Genomic DNA, 17,613 nt, shown 5'->3' on the forward strand with positions numbered 1-17,613 from the left:
AAAACCAAGATGGCAGGAATATACAGATATGTTTATGACATCTAGTTTTATGGTGACACACATTTCGTTTTATGTGTTTATGTGTGGCATAATAATAATAAAAAAATAATAATAATAACATTGGCTTATCAAAGCGTCTGACTTTCGCTTTCCTCAGGTCGAGTGGGCTGAAGTCTGAAACTGAGGAGTTCATCATGGCTTGTCACGATGGTGTCTTCAACACCTTACTCTATCGCAGTCGCGTGATGGGTGTAGATGTTCCTGAAACAAGGTGCAGGTCCTGCCGCGAGGCGCCCGAGACCCTAATGAACTTACTATCAGCATGTCCAGCATATGCGGTCTCGGCCTACATCCTTCGACATAACGCGGCCCTAAGAATGCTATATTATCATCTACGGCACTCTTACGGTATCGACGAGACACCGGTGTTGCCCTACGCCCCGAGTAATATCGAATCCGTTGTGGGGAACGAAAGTGCCGAATTTATTGAAACTATTCGTTCCCCACCCTCAGTCTCATACAAGCTAAGAAGCCAGATGTAGTCCTTCTCGACCATCAGAGCAGGATGATATTTGTCGTGGAGTTTTCAGCTCCTGGCGAGACGAATATCGTCCTAAACGAGGGAGAAAAACGGACGAAATATCGAGGTTTTCTCTTTGAACTCCGCAGACTCTATCCAGACCACTCTGTCAAGATGGTTGTTCTAATTATTGAAGTCCTTGATGAAATAATGTCCTCTCTACTCTCGAATCTCAAAATCATACCGGCTTGCCGCACTAAGGTAGAAATATTAGCCGGACAGATGCAGAAGGCTGTCATTCTTGGCTCACTGCGCTTTCTCAGGGCACAGGATTCTCGGATTCAATGATCACTCACTCCACGGTGTGGGGAGTGGTCGTTGATTGATAATGCTGGCGCGCCCTCCTGAATGTATTGGGGCTTCGGGGGATAGGGCCTGACTAGCGCAAACTACGGTTTTAAAAAAATAATAATATTCATTCAACATTTTTGATACACTTGGGTATATAAGGTAAGTCAGTTGTACTACAAGCTAGTAAAGATAAAAAGAGAAAGATAGTGAGCACAGATTTACATCTATGTATATATACCACGTCACTTTCCGTTTGAAACAGTTTATCTCGAGAACGGTTCAAAATAGAAATAGTATTATCTGAACAAAGTTGATCTAAAATTGGATGTAGAGCTCAAAAATGTTGAAATATACAGAGTGTTCCATTTTAAAAAATTGAGTTCCACTCATTTTTTCATGATATCAAAGTATCTGCATTTTTTGAAGACCCTGTGTGAGGCAAATGAAAATATGACTCGGAGTAAAGATCCTCACAGTATCACTCCACTCGATTTCAAATTTGATCGTTTTAGTGCAAGGGAGTTCAAGATTATCAGCATTTATAAAAGTTCATGTTTGGTAAAAAAAATATCGAAATTAATTTATATCTTCTAAACGGTAATAGATAGGTATAGGGTATATGAATTTGTTGACAAAGTGATAATGAATCATAATATGATATTATATACGGGGCGTTCCATTTGAAAAATCAAAGAAGCCGCTACTTTATAGTAGAAGCGACAACGCCGCTTCGTCTGAAATATTTTAGGCGTGTAGGTCATATTGATTTATGCATACTGTGAAATTTTTAGGTTGATCCGTTAAATAGTTTGTCAGACACGGCTAATTAACGCTCATCATACAAAGCCCTGTATATATATTGAAAGGTCAAATTTAGTTGACTGGTTATTATATAACAATAAATTATTTTTCAGTTGGGTATTTCAGTCAATATCTGCGGGCTATGGAAACTCTATTTTTTGTTATTCAAACTTTCGGAAATATATTTTTTTCCTTTATCAAGAATATCTACAAAATAAAGATCATGTGAATATTATACACCAAAGTTAGTATAAAAAATAATTTATAGTTATATATATATATATATATATATATATATATATATATATATATATATATATATATATACATAAATATATATATATATATATATATATATATATATATATATATATATATATATATTCACGTATACACATATATACACATACAACATACATATATGCTCACAAATTTAGTGAACATTTTACAACACTCACACAATTCATTCTAAATAAAATTACGTCCACTGTGAATTTGATTGTTTGTGAGATTGTCAATTAAAAAATCTTGGTAACTGTAATAGCATCTTTTTAAAAGCATAGTTTTAACACAATCATGAGATACTTTGTCACTTGTGATTTTTTTAACTACATTTGGCAGCTTATTGAAGCACGTAATGGCATTATACTGTGGGGGATTTTTTTATAGATTTTTGTGAGATGCTGTGGGATTTTTAGATCACTATTTCTTATATCATGACTGTGTTCTGAAGAAGTCTTATCATATACTTTATGGTTTTGCCTAACAAATAAAATACATTCAAGAATGAAGATGGCGAGGGCTGTCAATATTTCTTGTCTATAAAAACGGGCCGGCAGCTATCCCGGAAATAGATATTAAAGATTAGTCTTATGATGCGTTTCTGTGCTATAAAAACTCTGGAAAAATCCCTTGCTCTGCCCCAAGCCATAATATTCAAACTTATATGAGGGTAAGCCATTGCATAATATATGCTGAGTATGCCAGTATCATCCAAACAGGATTTCAGTTGTTTTATGGCATAATATGCTCTATTTAGCTAAGCACATATATAGTCCACCTGCTTATCCCAATTTAGATTGGCGTCTAGGTACGTCCCTATAAATTTTGTTTCTTCAGAAGTTTGAATATAATAGCTAAAACGTCGACCAATTGAAATATTTCTTCTGAAGTGGAAGTTAACACTGATCGATTTTGAAGTATTTAGAATAAGCTTATTTATTTGGCACCTGAACTGATCAATAATGTATTCTGATTTGCTGAGTTTCTCAGCATTATTGCCTGCTATAGTTATCGTTGTATCATCAGCAAACATTGTAACGTAGCTTCCCTTTATATGTTGAGGAAGATCACTGACATGGAAAAGAAATAGTAGAGGTCCTAGAACAGAGCCCTGTGACACTCCAAGTTTGACCGTCTTCATCTCAGATGTCGATCCATTGCAGATTACAACCATTTATCTGTTTGTCATATAGGATCGTATCCAATTCATGATATTTCGTGAAAACCCGAGCATTGACAGTTTTTTGATGAGAAATTCCGCGCACACTGTATCAAACGCTTTTGATAAGTCGTTTAATAATATTCACTGTTTGGAGGAATATGTTCTACAGGAGAAAATCAAAGTAGAACATTCGCCGAATAATAATGATATTATTGTTTCCACTATTTTATAACAAGTTTCAATTGAACTTACAGTATCATAAGTTACAGTTTTGTATAGCACGTCACCATAATAATAATCACCTACGTATAACCATAATGTTAGTATAAAATATCATTGTTAATCCGTCAGAAAATAAATCTAACAAAATATTGGATGATAGAAAAACAGAAGCAAATAACAGTTATAGTTCAGAAACGTCACACGAAAAATATCAAATACAATCAAATAATCCCAATATTACACTTCGGGCAAGGAAAGGAATCATTCTCAGTACTTTTTGATACAAAATCCAATGGTGTGACATCAGTCGTCATTGACAGGGTGCTATCAACTTTTTTTCAAATGAAAATGAGTGGTCTTGGCTTCACTCGAAAGATATTTCAATTCTCTATTCAACAACCTTCATTGTTTCGAATTTGGATAACCCGTTGCAGAGTTATTGGTGTATTAAATGGAGGCTGGGTAAATTGGCCATCCGTAACTTTGCAACAATAGGATTGCAATAGCTCCAAAGTTAGTTATCACGAATTACACAAAGTGTGTAATGTGTAGGAGTAAAAAATTGTTCACGGAAATAAATCAATATTTAACAAAAAAGCGCATTTCTGTTTTTAATCCAATCTGTATTTTCTAACTATGTATATAGTACAAATATGTATATAGATAAGAATCCACACCATGTTATCCTAGTAAAAATGTATTTTCTTCGCGCCATCAGATCTTCAGAAGAAAAAATAGAACCAATCCTTACTTACGTTAAGGCCGGTTGTTGTGGAATTGGCCGCGATGGTAGTGCGTCCGACTCACGATCGGAAGGTCGTGTGTTCGATTCCCGCTTCGACCAGATATTTTTCTCGAGAGAATTTATCTGGTTGAAGCTGGAATGATTCTGCAACCGTGTTAGGAATCACACGTTAAAAAAAGGTAAGACCTCGTTAGTCCTTAGCTCGCACAAGTTTCTCAACTTATGAGAGTTGACGTTCGTATGGGGGCGACAGCTGATTAACGGTAAAGCAGATTTTAAACAGATTTTTTTTTTAATTTTCATGAGGCCTGATAATCCGATCTGCCGAAAAAATCTCAGAGAATTGTTTTAGAAATTTCAAACAACTGAAAGTGTAGCTGGAGCTAGAGGAGCTGGGAGAAAATCTATTTCGAGCTACAAACATATAGAAATCGTTGCGTATGTAGTGAATAAGTCCTTGCAGAATAATGTCTCAACTATCACCGTCAAGAAATACCTCTGAATACATAATACCCCTATAGACTAAAGATATTGCATGAAGTAAATAAAGATGACCCTGACGTCAACGACCAAAGTATGCAATATTGGTCAGTCATAAATTCACATATTTTTTAAAAAGGTCACACTCCTGAGAAAATAAATATCTTGGCAGGAATATCGAGACCTCATATTGTTGGTGAATCATATTGACCGGTGATTCGTATTTGGAAATACTTCATTCAAGAAATTGTGGCCAACAATCAAGATTAATCCGAAAATCAAGTTGTTTTCAACAGAATGGTGCGACCCCAATTGGTTAGACCTTTTCATTCATCGGATTTGACTCCTCTCAATTTTTCCTTTTGGGCTATATCAAATCAAAAGTTTATGTTTGGCAACTCGAATAATATGGAAACGTAGAGACAGGATTACCGAGACTTGTACTAGCATTACCATAGAAACATTTCAAAATTTTAGAAATGAGTTCAAAAATGGACTGTTTTATTGTCACCGGGTTCAAGGAGACCATTTTGAACATTTGCTCAAATGATTTTTCCATGTGTGATATAAATAATAACAAGGATAAAATGAAATGATATTGTTTTATGCCCTTGAAATTAACATTAACCATAATTATCCATTTTTTATACGGAAGACAACACGGTAAATGTTTGCGTTTACTCTTAGCAAATTCTTCTTCTGCAGTACATCGAAGAAAGGTATCTGTATAAACGGTGGTCGTTATTGAGACCAATTGATGATGTTTTCGCTATTTTTTGACGAATTATTATTATGTTGTTTATTGAAAATTTTCTGATAGTTTCAATTCCTGTATACCATTCAGTCATTTTATATTTCATTGTACATACATTTATTATCATATTTATAGATTGGGAATGACTATCTAATGTGCTGCATACTGGAACATTCAAGTTTTACCATCAAGGATGGTGTTCCCCAAGGACCCATATTGTCTCCAACCCTCTTTTTATTGTATATCAACGACTAATTGGAAAAGGAAACAAGAATCCAATATATTGCTCTGCTCAGCACACTTGTCTTCCATTTAGATTTCAGGACATTGGGGTGAAGGTAACCAGGTTCAATTCAATGCTACGAAAACCCAGACATCGGTTTTCTCTTGAAAGATAAATGTCTTCGAACCGTATATAATAATGTCAGGACAGACAATTCCGCTTTCTGCTTCGATAAGTTTGTTGGTGGGGAAAATGGACACCAATATGTCTTGGCACAATTATGTCGCTGGCATTGCAAAGGCTTCTGATCAAAAGCTTGGAACACTATTCCGAACCAGGAAACTGTACACACCTCAGCAACTTTTGATGCTTTATGAAGCTCAGATCAGACCTTCTTTGGATTATTGTTCTCATGTATGGAGCTCCGCCCCTGAGCATACCCTGAAGCTGCTGGATTCCATCCAGAAGAGAGCCATCCGCCTGATTGGAGACTCAAATATCACTTGCAACCTTCATAGTCTGTAACACCGAAAAAAGGTTGGAGATTTGTCTCTCTTCTGAAGATACTTTCCCGGAAAGTGTTCATGTGACTTGGAACATTTCATTCCACCAAGAGCGGTACATATCAGAAATACGTGACGGAATGTGGCTGCTCATCGTTTTGCTCGACCTTCACAGTTTGAGAACTGTTTCATTTGGAGAACTACGTGTATGTGGAATAAACTTCCTCAGAACGTTTTTCCAAATGAATTCAATCTCCAACGATTCAAATCCAACGTGAATCGCAACTTTCGCACAGGCACCGATCTTAAAGCGTAGAAAAATTAAAAAATTGAAATAAAAATAAAAGCTGAAAATTAAAAAATTTAAAAATATTATTAACAAAATGAAAAAATAAAAGATTTCAAACCCAGTTACGTCACGACGTTTCGATTGCTAGTATCCACAATCGTTAGCACTCGAAGACGATTGTGGATAATAGCAATCGAAACGTCGTGACGTAACTTGGTTTGGAATATTTTAATTTTTATTTTTTCATTTTGTTAATGATATTTTTTTTAATTTTCAGCTTTTATAAATATTTAAATTTTTTTTTCTGGTTGTTGCTTGTATGTTATTTCTTTGTGATTTCAGTTTTTTGTTTAATAAAATTGTTATTATCGGTTAATCTTTTTATTTTGTTCAGGGATTTCAAATCAATTTACATTATATTAGACAATGAAAGTCCGAACTGATGAAATATAATCTACAATCAATTCATTACAAATTTTTGGGAAGGAACTGGAGGTATATATTTTAAGTAGAGCCTTGAGATAACCCAGTAACTGAAAAAAAGTGAAAAGGAACATAATATTTATATAAAAATCGTAACACGTCCTTATAAACCCACCTGTACTTATGTGTGTATACCCGTTTGTATGTACATATGTAGTATCTATACATTTGTATTTCAAAAGTTCAAAGTTCTTTGAACTTTGTTTAAAAATTACATAGTAGTTCCCACATGAGCAAAACCGTGGTTTTAGTGGTTTTATAATGTTTGTTTAACTTTTTGTAAATATTCACAAATATCAACATCAATTGAATATTTCATATCACATAGCTTTTGTGATTATCAAGTGTTTATTTAGTTTTTATTACTTCTTATACGGAATTTTCAAAATACATAGTATACCATTGTCATCATAGTAGGTTTTTCACTGCATACTCCCTATTTCATAATACTAGATATTTATTATATATTTAAGAAAAAAGTATTTTAGATTTTTTTACTAGAATCTGATACTTTCACGGATTGCTATATATTTATTTGCATGAATTTTATATTGTTGTGTATAAGTTTGTATGAAATATGGAAAAGTATTATTTTTATTCTGAAAAGCGTGTGCTGGTCAGGTCATATACCTAAAGCCCCGACCCATTCAGAGGCCGTGTTTCGTGAACAGAGGTGGTGAATCAAGAATATTAGCTCTTTCTATATTTGTCCACCTAAGATTTCTGCTACTTTGAGGTGAGCCACTCACCACTCCGCCTACAACTCCTAATCAGAGCAACCGTTTCAACAATAAGATCGGAACCTTTTTCCAAAGCTCCGATATAACAGGTCACGTGGTGATCGATTTCACTCAAGGGATTTCTGTATTTTGATAAACGAATTGAATTTTGTCCGTTTTCATCAGATCATGAATTAATATATTTTTCGAAACCAATCCAGTATGAAACAATAAATATCTGATATCAGTCAGCAAACAAACCATACTAGCCGCCATATGAGAAAAATAACTTACCCATCTAGTGATAATCTAATTATGGGAAATACAACGATACCAAACAACGTTCAATGTTTGGAAACATTTGGTTGAAAGCTCGTACATAGATTAGACGAGGATTATGTAACTGCATTCTACTCACATGATCTCATTGTCAGCCTATTCCTCTTATAGATGTTAATAAATACTGATGAGGGGACACTATGCACTTGGTAAAATTACCATACTGAATGTAATAAAGCCAATAAATCGTAATTCGAATATTCCTACGGTCATTTTATTGTTAGTTCAACGACTTAGTACTAACAAATGAACGAAATGATGAATGTTATCCTATTGATAAATGGCAATTAATCATTTTTGACGAAAACATAATTCCTCATCTAATATTTTGAATAATGGAGAGATTGAAAACACTTATAAACAATAAAAATAATTTTTCGACCAATTTATCGTTTTCTCTTGAAGACGAAATGACAAAAAAAAAATATATATATATATATATATATATATATATATATATATATATATATATATATATATATATATATATATATATAAAGTGGATAATCTTAGCGACTGGAGAAATGTACAGTAAAATGGATTAACGGGGTCTCTCAGTCAAAAAATCAAAAATATCTGTTCTACTTTGCCAAGCTTTCGCTTCTAATGGGAAGCTTCTTCAGGGCCTATAATTTATTGAGTTGTTGGTTTTTTTGTCATCGAAAAACATTACAATTCATACTTACAGTAAAAATGAGTTAAAAACAATAAATTGAACATATAAACTGAAGGAGAAGGTTGAACATGTATTAGATTTTTTGGTTTTAACAAATGTCATACCTTCACATAAATGTAATTTTTCAATGGGTATGATGATTTCATAATCTTTGACTTTAAGAAAGAGTTATTGATTGATACAATTTTCATGATACATGATAATAATTGATTGATGTAACTAATTTTCCTTTATTTTGAGTATTTTAATATTAAATTCTACAAAAAGGATTTGAAGCTTTATATCTTCTATTAATTATCTGCGAGCGCTTTCGACAGTTGGTAGTTCTGTCATCTTCTGGCACTCCTGAAACTGAACAGACAACAGGATGACCAGTTCAGTTTGAGGAGTGCCAGAAGATGACAGTACTACCAACTGTCGAAAGCGCTCGCAAATAATTAATTCATTAACTTCAACTTCAAAAACTTATTATAAGAATCTTTTTAGGAAGGACTCCAAGTAGGAAAGATTGTTTAGCCTATTATTCTAACTTTTATGTCGTTCTCTTTATTGAATATTTTTTCTAGTGTGGAAGCTGGTAGTTTATCATATATCCATTTATTGAGTTTGTAAAATTTGTTTTCTAATGTTTTTGTTTCCAGTTAGTTCATATCTGAACTCAGAGAAAATTGATACTCGTATATAGGTGAAATTCAGTTAATACGGACACACCTGAAGAAGTTAAACACTTACTGTGGTTCCGTAAACTGTTCAATAAAAATCTCACATTTAGTGTTAATTGAATACTTCATCATGGATTTTCATCTAGTATCTGTAAAATTCAATTCCATATTCAAATAAAATCAAATCAAATCAGTTTATTTCCAGAGACTCTACAGCATGGAAAAAGTCAATTTAACTAAAATATAGAAATTCACAATACATATATATATATTATATATACAGTGTCACACATAAAGTCCGCATCAAATGGGATTTTTTTTTTGTTCATCTCTTCAAGCAACTTTTGATATCTCCATTAGGTTGTGCTTTGAAAATGATGCCAAATGACATGCATATGACCGATCAAGTGATTTTTCTTCCCTGTCAAATTTGACATTTTTTCCAAAAAATGTTCAGAAAAGCAGTTATTGCTCGAAATTTCGAAAATCGGTAAAGAGAAATGATGATTGTTTTTTCATTTTTCATCCATATACCAATTTTTAGCTCTCTAGTACAAATGTAGTTTTTTTACAGTTTTTCGAAAATTTGACATTTGCCGATTTCTCAAATTTAGCCAAACCTCAACAAAGTTAGTGTTTTATGCCTAACTTATCATTCCAACGCATTTTTATTACCAATTGCAATTCTAAATACAACTTATTTCGCAAAAATTTAAAACACCAGAAAAAATTATGCCAAAAATGATGCAAAGTTGATACAGTTTTTAAAAACAGATAAAAATTTCACTTTATTTCTACTTTTTGCGAAATAGCTTGATATATAAGCATAATTAAAAAACAATATCAATGAAAAGTCAATAATTTATTCTTTACTGCACTTTTCAAACAGTTAAACTTTGCTTTACTAATTACGAAAAATTACAACGCAATTAAACTAAGGGAAGGAATTATACGAAAGTAATTTCACATTTACTAAATATCTTTTATAAGGTATGAATAAAAATGTCAAATTTGACAGGGAAGAAAAATCACTTGATCGGTCATATGCATGTCATTTGGCATCATTTTTAAAGCACAACCTAATGGAGATATCAAAAGTTGCTTGAAGAGATGAACAAAAAAAATCCCATTTGATGCGGACTTTATGTGTGACACTGTATATATATATATATATATATATATATATATATATATATATATATATATATATATATATATATATATATATATATATATATAAGAGTAAAGATATTAAAATACCAAACAGAAGTATGAAAAAACATGAAACTGAAAAATATGATATATCAAAGTATTCATTGGGGGAATAAAATGTATTGTCATGTAACAGTTTATTAACATTTTTTTTGAAGGAATGCAGGTAGCCTATCTCGTTATTCATAAAAAATCGGGAGTCGAACCAAAATTTGTTAGTTAACAATTGTGTAACTGTTTGTAAAATCAAGCCAAGAATTTTTCTTCCGCGATACATAACCTAGAAGTTTGTAAGATTCCAGTGTGATTTTAGTAACATGCGAAGAAAATGATAGTTTAGTATCGAATGTAACACCATGATCTTTGACTTAATTAACACTTTTGATTGGGAGGGAGTTTATGCAATTGCAATTTTAATTACTGTTGAATCACCAAAAACGAAAAAAGTAGGAAACTTTCAAAGAAAGGACGAGAAAAAATCCTCGTGAAGATATCTAGTAGATAAATAAAAGTTTCTTTCAGATACGAACTGGAACAAAAAACCCTACCGAAACAATTACTTTCACATGAACATTTACTTACATGAAAGGAAAGAATCTATTTGAAATAGTAATGAAACAATGAATTACACGAAAATTACTTTTTTCTATTCAGTTTAAATTACAAATATTCATAGAATCGCTACGCAATCATCCTCAATGGTATGGGTTAGTTCATCCTAACCGCAAGAAATGGTAAATTTTAATATTGAATATTTTTAAAAGAAATCATTTTTATAGAAAAAATCTTTTTGGCTTTCTTCAACTTCATCATTAAATAAAAAAATGATACATTTTGACATTTAACAGTTTTCAGGATACGCCCATACACGAACCAATTTCTAATCAACAGTTATTCAAATTTGATTCAAAAAGACAGCGCAGATTTTTTTCTTTCAGTACAAATCAGACAGAATATGCTAAGGATCAAAGAGGGTACTTTTGACTCTCTTCTGGGGTTACTAAATGAGCTAAAATCGCCTCCAGTCATCTTCTGAGGTCGAGCAAGAATTTCTAGTTTCATGTGTGTGTTTCTCTTATCACATTATGGAAAAAAAAACCTATTCTAATTATATCATTATTCTTATTTCCAACGTTCACAATTATAAAATTCATGTGTTATTCGAACAATAGTCATTCATTCTCTCGAAGGCAGGCCGTGAGTCCAAATTAGTGTTTGAGGTGAAGGAACAGAACCGAAAGAAACCTTCCATTTAATTCAAATAAAACTCGATGGAAACAATTGAGGCCGTCTCCCTGTTGGTAAGTAAACCTCTGCACATCAGATAAATTACAATATCCTGTGAGACAAATTACCGTCGGAATTGCGGGGGATGTAATTTCCGGACGGCCCGGAGATCGCAGATGAATATCTGCTTCGAAGAAAGCCATTTCATAGAGATGATTTCACTTGTTAAGAAGTTACTTTAATTGGAGCCTATTAACATGGTTTCTGAAATGAATTGTTTTTTTAATTGAAATATAAGGATAAAAAATTTTTTTTAGAGATCTCATCAACATTTGTCACTTTTGTTTGAAGGTGATTGACAATGTTTCGGACTTCCATTGTCTAATATATAAAATGATTTGAAATCCCTGAAACAACTAAAAAAAAAGAATTAGGAATGAATAGCTGAAAATGACAATTATATTAAGCAAAAATAACCTGAAATGAAATTATAGTGAAATAAAATACAAGTAAAAATAGAACGATTGAACAAAAAATGAAGAAATAAAAATGACAATGACAATTCCAAGTCACGTTAGTTCACGACGTTTCAATTGTTAGTATCTACAATCGTCTTCGGATGATGACTGGACTGATTCCTCCGAGAGATGACTATTTATGGGTCGTTCGAGTACTTTCACTTATCCCCTCTTTTCATTTTTCTCGCTCCACTGATTCAGTGGGGGATGACCGTTTGGCGGGAGTTTTTCGCTTGATGATGGGTTTCCATATGTTGCGTATCTCTACGCTAGCTTGGCTGAATACGTTGTTGAACAGCATGTATGCGGCTTCCTTGAATTTTCTCCTAAACCAATGTTTCTCTCTGTGTATGATCTCAGCTTGGGACCACTCGATGTTGTGTTGATGGGTACATGGTCTGCTATTCCTGATTTGCTGGTTTCCCCTAGCTGTGTGTGTTTCTTGTGCTCGGCAATGCGAACATTCAATGGCCTCTTAGTTTCACCAATATAGGATTTTCCGCACTCACAGGGTTTCCGGTAAATGCACTTCTTGGAATCGCAGTCAGCGTTTGGTGGCCTGGTTTTCGTGAGGCTGCTACGGATAGTGTTTCCGGATCTGAAGCAGGTTCTGATGTTATACTTGGAACCAATTCTTCTTATCCTCTTCGATAATCCTCTGATGTAGGGAAGTGCAAGCACTGGTTGTGACGGCATCTCTTCCTTGCGAGGCTCCTGCTGTGTTTTAGCCAAAGTCTTTTCTACCATCGCTTTGGAGTAGCCATTCCGTTGAAGATCATTTCGTATTACAGAGCCCGAAAGCACAGTCTAATAGAGTCTTGATGATTCCTCTTTCAGTCGATTGATGGTGGTTGGATTCGTGGTTCAGATACTGTCCCGTGTGAGTGGGTTTTCGGTATACAGATGTTTCCCACTTAGTGTCGGTCCTCTTCACCAAAACGTCTGAGAATGGCAATTCGTTGTGGATTTCCTTCTCCATGGTGAAAGTGATGGAAGGTCTCATGCTGTTGATGTGTTTCAGGAAGGCGTCTAGTTCAGTATTCCCATGGTTTCATATTATGAAGGTGTCGTCAACATATCTCAACCAGACTCGAGGTTTCTGTGGGCTACTTCAATGGCCAGAGTTTCAAACTACTCCATATATATGTTGGCTATGACTGGTGTATAAAGAATTCGTCCTTCAGTTGGAAATAACAGTTTCGTACACAGCATCCTAGTAATTCCATAATTACTTCTATAGGTAGATTCGTTCTCTCTTTCAGGTATCCGTTTTCGGATAGCGTTTTTAGTTGTTTCAGGGATTTCAAATCATTTTATATATTAGACAATGGAAGTCCGAACTAGTGAAATTCAACATTTGTCACGATATTGATCATTATCCATCTGTCTGAACGCGATATCTCAAAATACGGTTTTCACCAATGCACGTATTCATCTAAGAGAAGTGTATGCAGGACGTTCCAACACCTCCCTGCGGTCAGCAACGCCCACCCTATTTGTGGGGTCGAGTGATACATCATTTGAAAGGTCTTTTGTCCCTCTGTTACTTCTGTATTATTTTTTTTTGGTTCATTCGTTATTGAGAAATTGAATGTTGAACATTTTATTTAAGAAAAAACAGAAAATTCGCTGTCGCTCAAAAAATAGCAATGGTAACACAATCAACGGATAAAGTGTTCAAATTTTCCTTCATCTAGTTCCATATAATAATACAGTCTACTTTCGAAAGCGTTCTTTACATTATTGAAGATGTCCGGAGTCAGAAATCGGCATTTCCGAACAATTCAGTTTCTTTTCAATGAAAAGTTTCTAAGGTTTCAAGATTTTATACTATACCAGTAGTTGTTCTTACAACTATTAAAACTGCAAGTATTTCATATTTCACAGTAAGTAAATTTCATAACGTAATAATAAATTTTAGCAATGGCCCTGTCTTATGTTTGACATATTGAAAAATTTCAATTTTCAAGTATTGAAGGCTTTTAAAATGAAATGAATGTTCATTTTTGAGCTGTCAAGAGTTTCTTCAGTGGAATAAACCATGTTGGAACACAGTGAACAAGGATGACCGAATAATAATTCGTGAAAAAGTGACAGTGGCCAACTATCCACTTTTTGTTCTGCGACAACTAGATTCAATAAAAACTACCAGTGCCGAAAAAATTAACAATGTCGTCTATTTCAAAACGTTAACTAATAATTAAATGAATTCTGCAGATCTAGAAGACCTGCGATAGAGATTTGTTCAGGAATGCCGATTTCTGACTCCGGACATCTTCAATAATATAAGGAACGCTTTCGAAATGAGACTGTATTGTATTTCATCAGTTCGCACTTCCATTGTCTAATATAATATTAATTGATTTGAAATCCCTGTAAAAAATTAAAAAGATTAACCGAAAATAACAATTTTATTAAATTAAAACACTGAAAGACTGAAATTACCAAGAAATAACATACATGCAACAACCAAGAAAAATTTTAATAAAAGCTGAAAATTAAAAAATTAAAAAATATTATTAACATAAAATTAAAAATTTTGAATAAAAATTAAAAGATTCCAAACCAAGTTACGTCACGACGTTTCGATTGTTAGTATCCACAATCGTCTTCGGGTGATAAATGGACTCATTCCTCTGAAATCTGATTATTTATAGGTCATTCGAGTGCTTTCACCTACCCCCTCTTTCTTCTCTCCGCTTCATTGGTTTCAGCAGAAAAAGACCGTTTGGCGGGAATTGGTCGTTTTTCGCTTGATTAGAGGTTTCCATATGTTACGTATCTCTACGCTAGCTTGACTGAATGCGTTGTTGAACAACATATACGAGACTTCCTTGAATTTTCTCCTAAACCAGTGTTCCTCTTTGTGGATGATTTCAGCTTGAGCCCACTTGATGTTATGTTGGTGAATCCAAACATGCTCTGCTATTCCGGACTTGCTGGTTTCTCCTCTCTGTGTATGTTTCTTGTGCTCAGCAATGCGAACTTTCAACGGCCTCTTAATTTCACCGATGTATGATTCTCCGCACTCGCAGGGTATCCAGTAAATGCAATTCTTGGAATCGCAGTCCGCGTTTGGTGGCCTGGTTTTTGTGAGTCTGCTACGGATAGTGTTCCCAGATCTGAATTAGGTCCTGATGTTATACTTGGACCCAATCCTTCTTATCCTTTCCGATAATCCTTTGATGTAGGGAAGTACAAGTACTGGTTGTGGCGGATTTTCTTCCTTGTGAGGTTCTTGCTGTCTTCAAGCTAAAGCCTGTTCTACCATCACTCTGGAGTAACCATCCCGTTGAAGATCATTTTTGATGATGCCTAGTTCCTTTTTGAGACCTTCCTTTGTATTACAGAGCCCGAAAGCACGGTCTAATAGAGTCTTGATGATTTCTCTCTTAGTCCTGTGTGAGTGGGTTTTCGATATACAAATGCTTATCATTCAGTGTCGGTCCTCTTTACCAATACGTCTAAGAAAGGCAATTCATTGTGGACTTCCTTCTCCATTGTGAAAGTGATGGAAGGTTTTACGTAGTTGATGTGCTTCAGGAAAGTGTCTAGTTCTGCATTTCCATAGTTCCATATTATGAAGGTGTCATCTACGTATTTCAATCAGACTCGGGGCTTTTTGTGGGCTTCTTCAATAGCCATAGTTTCAAACCACTCCATATATATTGGCTATAACCGCTGAAAGTGGCGATCCCATTGGCAGTCCCTCATCTTGCATAACTGCACTCGAATGACCTATAAATAGTCAGATTTTGTAGGAATAAGTCCAGTTATCACCCGAAGAAGATTGTGGATACTAACAATCGAAACGTCGTGACGTAACTTGGTTTGGAATCTTTTAATTTTTATTTTTCATTTTTTGTTAATAATATTTTTTAATTTTTTTAATTTTCAGCTTTTATTAATATTTTCTTGGTTGTTGCTTGTATGTTATTTCTTTGTAATTTCCAGTATTTTGTTTTAATAAAATTTTTATTTTCGGTTAATCTTTTTAATTTGTTTCAGGGATTACAAATCAATTTATATTATATGAGACAATGGAAGTCCGAACTGATGAAATACACCACGTAACATTGTCAACCACCTTCAAACAAAATTAAACAGTATTATTGAATGGAATTAGATGAAGGTCAATTTGAACACTTCATCCGTTGATTGTGTTGCCATTGATATTACTTTCGTTGATTTCCTCAATAAAGTGGACGACAGCCAATTTTCTGTTTTTTCGTAAATAGAACGTTCAACATTTCTCAATAACGAATGAACCAAATTCGAAAAAAATTACAGAAGTAATAGAGGGACAGGATACCTTTCAAATGATGTATCAATCGACTCTCCATGCCTTTGAATAAAATAGAGGGGGGTAGTTGCTGACCGCAGGTGGGGAAAGTTTCGAGTATGATTTCCATATCAGAAGTAGTCCCCCTAGAAATAAAAATTGACGTGTTCTTTGAAATTTCCGATTACATCTCCGTTTCTGACTCACAGGGGGGTCAAGTTTTCGTTGGGAAGCCCTGTATAATTCATTGAAGTTTCGTATAGATTGATTGAAATATTACGTTGAAAGATAAGACCTCGTTTATCCTTAGTTCGCACAAGTTTCGACTTCTGAGGGTTGTCGTTCGTAGGGGTGCGACAGCTGGTAAACGGAAAAACAGATTTTGAACAGATTTCAAACAGACATAATAGGAAGCTGTATGTGAATATTTCATTCTTGTTTCCTGTGAATTGATATATGACGATGGTGTTCCTGAGAAGTCGGGGCGGTGGTGCTAACCTTGCAGCGTTTTCATCGAAAACGATGCCTAGTCCTTTAGAATAAATGGATGGATGTAGCCGTGAAAAATGAGAAATGAAACTTTCTATGTGTCTTACCACTTTAATTTGGAACTAATGTTACTACATTCGATATTAATAATATATATAAAATTAAAATTACCAGTTCAAAAATAACATTTTAAAGCACTCAAAAGTGCGAACTCGTTTCCTCCTTTCCATAAAAGAGGGTGTATGCATCTCCACTCAAAAGCGAATTTGGGGAAATTGGTGACACGTGTGAATCATTGTATTCGTGCCACGTGCCAGTATAGGGACGAATACAATAAATTCATTTCAACAGAAAAGTTCGCATTTGCATATGTTTATCTTTTAAGGAGACCTTAGATATATGAAACAACGATCACATATAGTGTGGTAACTGTAACTGGAAATAAACTAAAGGAAAAAATATCAATCCTCGTCAAATGAAAACGTTAGTTACCTCAAGCATTTAATACACATTATGATTGCTTGTAACACCATACCATTCAAAGTTATCGCTAACTCAAAACTGATGTGAAAAAAAATCCAAATGACCTCACAAGCCGATGCGACATGCGTGGGTTTTGTTTTAAGTAGTAGATCACTTCGAAAGTTAAGTTCACATTTTTGTTTTGTTTTGTC

General features: G+C 34.1%; 1 protein-coding gene across 4 annotated transcripts in view; it reads right to left on the minus strand.

Annotated features, from left to right (window-relative positions):
• The window catches only part of LOC111515287 (myogenesis-regulating glycosidase), a 135,290-nt gene that overhangs the window by 38,030 nt on the left and 79,647 nt on the right, over positions 1-17,613 (minus strand). Inside the window, exon 1 of one of the 4 annotated variants that reach the window (XM_074172889.1) lies at positions 7,953-8,088. The exons of the other annotated variants lie outside the window; for them this stretch is intronic. The gene's annotated coding sequence lies outside the window, so the exon portion shown is untranslated. Of the gene's footprint in view, positions 1-7,952; positions 8,089-17,613 lie in introns of those variants that run through there. 4 annotated transcript variants of the gene reach the window in all.

The sequence above is a fragment of the Leptinotarsa decemlineata genome, unplaced genomic scaffold (assembly GCF_025532065.1).
Source record: "Leptinotarsa decemlineata unplaced genomic scaffold, Ldec_3_MD MMD2_tig00000199_RagTag_RagTag, whole genome shotgun sequence".
Taxonomy (NCBI): Eukaryota; Metazoa; Arthropoda; class Insecta; order Coleoptera; family Chrysomelidae; genus Leptinotarsa; species Leptinotarsa decemlineata.